The sequence below is a fragment of the Ipomoea nil genome, unplaced genomic scaffold (assembly GCF_001879475.1).
Source record: "Ipomoea nil cultivar Tokyo-kokei standard unplaced genomic scaffold, Asagao_1.1 scaffold2647, whole genome shotgun sequence".
Taxonomy (NCBI): domain Eukaryota; kingdom Viridiplantae; phylum Streptophyta; class Magnoliopsida; order Solanales; family Convolvulaceae; genus Ipomoea; species Ipomoea nil.
In genome coordinates this window covers 1,504,392-1,509,690 of record NW_017619075.1, presented here as the reverse complement: position 1 = coordinate 1,509,690, position 5,299 = coordinate 1,504,392, and the positions used below count along the sequence as shown (strand labels likewise).

The 5,299-nt window shown below is 35.4% G+C and overlaps 1 long non-coding RNA gene across 1 annotated transcript; it reads left to right on the top strand.

Annotated features, from left to right (window-relative positions):
• Nucleotides 1-2,334: 2,334 nt before the first annotated feature.
• Nucleotides 2,335-2,797, top strand: LOC109154334. The gene is made up of 3 exons (XR_002049680.1): nucleotides 2,335-2,345; nucleotides 2,433-2,639; nucleotides 2,717-2,797. It is a non-coding gene; the product is annotated as an uncharacterized LOC109154334 (long non-coding RNA).
• The last annotated feature ends 2,502 nt before the right edge of the window (nucleotides 2,798-5,299 follow it).

Here is a 5,299-nt window from a genome sequence, read left to right as displayed (position 1 = left end):
ATCAAAAAGACTCACAAAAGCTCAATAATCCAACAACGGAACGTCAAAACATCAAATACCAAAAGGAAATAACCACGGGGAAACAATTCTCAGTCATCATCATAATCGTTCCCCGCGGGTGGGGCCACTGGTAGGCCACCACCTGTGGTCCTGCCCGCGGGGTACTATCCCTCAAAGCCACGTTCCCCTCGGGTGGGGCGGCGGGTAGGCCACTGCCCACCGTTCCGCCCGCGGGGTACCTTCTGTACACCACATTTTTCCCTTCGGGGAAATTCATCTCCAAGGTCAAGTTCAAGTCCAAAACACCCAAAACCTCACACACAACAAAGATATGACTTGAACCCAAGAATAGCTCAAAGAAAGGCATTCGAGAACCCTAAATACAAGCTCTAAACATGCATTATCACGAGATCATGCATCAAATCTCACAAATACACCAAGAATCATCAAATAGAAGCCAATAATCATTCATAGCAATAGAAAATAAATTTTGTTGAGCATGGGTTACCTTTGGAGACCAAAAACCACTTTCTTCTTACACTCCTAAGCCTTTCCTTGAAGATCTTTCTCACCCAAGACTTCTTGCACAACCAAACCACAAGAAAACACCAAAATAAGATAAAGATACCTTAAAGCTAACTAAAAACACTAAATATCTTTAGATCTTACCATTTCCTATGCTAGGGAGATAGAAAGGTGGAATCTTTAGATGAATCTTTGCAAGGCTAGGTAATTCTTCTTCTAGCTTGGAGAGAAAGCTAAGATTTCTTTAAAGAGAAGGTGGAGTGTTTATGACTTGGCTAGCAAGGGAAATGAGTGAAGTGTCTTGCTAGGGAAAACTTGAGCATCAAAACATGCGTGAAAGGTCAACTTTACCCTTACTAAAGTTAGGAAGACAAAAGGGTTGAGGTACAAAGCTTAAGTCAAAAGGTACACATGGTTGACTAGGGAAACTAGTCAAATTCTAGTCCCTCGACTATTAAATTTTAGGATTTTTAGAAGGAAATTATCAAGGAAAATTAGGATTAATTTTTCAATTAATCTCAATTAAGGGTTAGATTTACGGGGTGTCACACTATATGTCTTTCTAAGTATCGACATGAAGGAAGAATTGCTGGGAAGTGTACTCGAGGAATCAAAGTGAATACTATGCCTCGTGAAGATGTTGAGCAAGAACACTTGTACATCTTGCATAATACAAGTGAAGTTGAACCATATTTAGATGAACACAAGGCCTTGATTAGGGAGCAAAATCCAAGAAGGACAGACATGTGGATTGTGGGCGAACATAATCGTACTTTTATTGGTTGGTTCAAAAATAAAGTTTTTAAAGATAATAATGTTTCTGAAACTGTTTCATGGTTAGCTCATGGTCCTGGGATGAATTTCATATGTCATAATGGATATGACATTAATGGGTTTTCTCTTTATACAAAAGCTCAAGATGAAAAGAGCACTATGCAAAACAGTGGAGTTTCTTTGGTTGCAAATTCAATGCATTTCAATAGTTCGAAAGATACAAATCTTGTGTTTGTAGAGTTTTAATATTATGGTGTGATTGAAGAAATATGGGAGGTTGATTATGTTTTGTTTAGGGTGCCGGTGTTCCGATGTAAATGGGTAGATAATAAACATGGTGTAAAAGTTGATGATTTAGGATTTACACTTGTAGATCTTAATCGGGAAGGACACAAAAATGAGAAGTTCATAATGGCATCCCAAGCAAAACAAGTATTTTATGTTAGTGATCCTTGTGATAAAAAATGGTCAGTTGTTTTTCATGGAAAAAGACAAATTACTGGAGATGAGAATGGAGATGTTAGTTTTGATATTGAGGAAATACCAACATTTTCTTCAAGTTTATCGCCCGCTATTGTAGATAATGAGATAGATGAAGTGCATGAATCACGAGATGATCATCATGAAGGGATATGGGAGCATTGATTATTATATGTAATGCTTTAATTAATTATTTATTCTGTTTTTTAGTTGTCATATTGTAATACTTCTATATATTTTTCACTTACTAATAATTTTTCTTTCTAAACAGGAGTATGGATTCATCAAATGATGATGGTACTACACAAGGTACTCATACTACTCAAAGTAGTGATACTACTTCTAAGTCGAGGGGTGCCACTCATATGCAAAAAATCATTCTACAGTGTTCTACTTCGGGGAAACAACAAATTGAGTTTGATGGATTGGATTCTGTCTTCGGGCCAACTGGCAGTGCATTTAAAAGTTATGTTGCATTAGTGGGACGAATCAATATTCCTATCACAATAGACTCATGGCTGAATGTCCCAACAAAGACTCAGGCGCTTATTTGGAAAGATATCCTAGTAACTTTTTTTTTTAAAGATTTATATTTATACAAAAAGTTAATATAATTACATTTCTTACTAATAAATAGTAATCTTGTTTTGTAGGATACTTATGATATTCCCGACACAATTGATATGAAGAAACATTAGATGCAATATGTGGGTGACCGGTGGAAAGATTTTAAAACAAAATTGGTCAACAAGTATATATACGGTTCTTTTTCAGGTAGGAACCCTTGTGAAAAATACGACTTCCTTGAACAAGGGACATGGAATGAGTTTGTTCAACATCATACAGGTTCAGAATATGAGGTATCATTATTATTCTATCAATTATTAACTCAAATATGTTAATTATATAAATTGATTAATATTTTGTATTTATGTAGGCAAAAAGAAAAAAATATCAAGACATACCAGCTAAGAATATTCATCCACATCTTTTAGCTCTAGGAGGTTATAAAAGGTTGGAGAAGATAATGATGGAAGAGAATATGAAAGAAAAACAAGCATGTGCTAATTCAGATCCATCGTATACAATGACTCCTCCAAGTCCTCCACGTAAAGCCGTGGAAGAAAGCAAGAATGGATAAGTCAGAAAATTTTCGCATCGAATCAACTAGATTGGTGGTAGAAAAAATTGTAAGTAAATATGTTATAATTTACTACATTACTAGTAATAATTATTGAATAATTTTTATATATGTTAGGATGTTCTTGAGTTGTAAATTTCTCAAGGAGAATTTGTTGAGGATGGAAGACAAGATTCATTAACTGTTGCATTGGGGACTAATGAGCATTCTAGACGTGTTAGAGCCATGGGAAGAGGACATGGCATCAAAAGCGTATTTGGCCATGCAAAACGTCGCCAAAAGCCTCCTAAAGATGTTCAACGATTGGTTGATACTGCTTTTGATGCACGTGTTGATGCTGCTGTTGCACAAGTGTTAGAAAAACAAAATCAGCAATTTAATTCTATGCAAGAGGAATTGAGTCAGCGATTAACTCAGCAATTTGAAGCACGAATGGCTGAGATGATGCATCAATTTGGTTCTCTGCAGACTCCTATTCACCAATCTGTACAATCAAGGCAATGGAATGACGTATGTGTGGATGCTGGGCCACAATCTCAAAGTGATAAAGCTAGTTCCCCGACTGTAAGTAGTCGTTTATAGTTAATCTTATTATTATTTATTAATAACATTTTATATGATTCTTGATTAAAAATTATTGCAGTTAGGGGCATGATGTCAATTGCTCTTAGAAGATCCTATTAGACATCCAGTGGCATATGTGACAGCTTACACTGGTGGACAGGTTCATGGGGTTGTACTGGATGTAAATCAAGTGAAGGTGAGCATAGATAAAGTTATTAATCCAAGTGCACATGTACCAGTCCCCACCAGTGAGGTTCAGCTTCTAGGTGCTGCATTACAACACTTTATTATTTGGCCAAAGAAGCTGGTAGAGTTATGTACTAAAGCTGATACGGTATGTACACTGAAAATATTTCTATTTTAAAATAGTAAGTAATTTACTTTTTAAAATAATAATTCTTACTTGTATTATAATTCACAGTTAAAGAAAAGGCCAAATTGACTCTTCAATCGGCTGTGCAATCCCATCATCAAGAATTCACTATATCTGCCCAGATTCTTTGAGTGTTGTATGCAAAAAGGCCTCTAGAATAGCTAGCAATCTTGAACACAATCTTGTGATCCATATGGCTCGTGCTATTATGGGCAACATTGAGTATGACTTGTAGCTTGAAAGTGTGGAGAAATTAGGATCTTGAATATGGAAACCATCAATATTAATAGATTATGAACTTGACTGATGTTATTGATGTAAACAATCAGCTTTAAATAACATACAAGGGAGAGAAGATAGCAGGTAGTTAGCAGGTTGTTGTAACAACCAGTCTACACTGCTACATAACAGGAATGCAACTAGAACTAAACATATACAGATGTCAGCCACAGATATCCTTAACAGATATTTCTCTATTTCAGTTCTTTATAAGGTAATAAGTTTTTTAGTATTATTTATTCATAATAGTTTTATATTTATTTATCATCATAATTTTTAGTAATATATATATATATATATATATATATATATATATATATATATATATATATATATATATATAATTGGTTGTGTTTGTGAATAGGGGTCTTTACATTAGTTTTGAGTTGGCATCAAAAGACCTGTATGGCTTCCTAGATCCATTTTGCATTCAACAAAAAATGAATAGTACAGATGTAACACCCCTAATTTTTAAAACATTTAAAGCCTATAAAATAAAGGCAAATCTATCATTATTCATCCAAACGAAGCGGAACTAACAACATAAGTATCGGGGTGCTATGCCACATCTAGGTTTGAGAAACTAGATGCACAAGCTACACTAACTAACAAGCATAAACTATAATTAATATCCATAATACAATCCAAGGCTCACAGGGCATGTAACTAATACTGAACTATCTAAGCTAGGTCCTCGTGTCCATCTAGCGCACTCTGAAGCTACTGATCTGCACCTGAAAAATATACGGTGTAACAACCGTAAGTGAATAATGCTAGTAACCCACTTCCACACGTTAAGTACAATATAGGTAGATATAAGCAAACCATTTTGAGACTGGAATACATATATAATCCTAAACAAACTCTAACTTTAAAACCGAGATCAAGACTCAAGACACGACAACAGGTTTAACATTACGAATCATCATAAAGATACTAGCATGCGTCCTAACTTGCAAGGTAAGATAACCACAAAGCTCAACAATAACAAACAATAACAAAAACAAGGCACAACGACAAGCAAAGGAAACAACAACAACAGTATCACAATCTAGCCTTATGCCATGTTCCAACCTTTACTCCTCTCCATCCTTATATCAGTTCCAACTTGTACCTCCAGGCCACCCTTATAACGCCACCCCCCTTATCCCTCCGGAGCACTT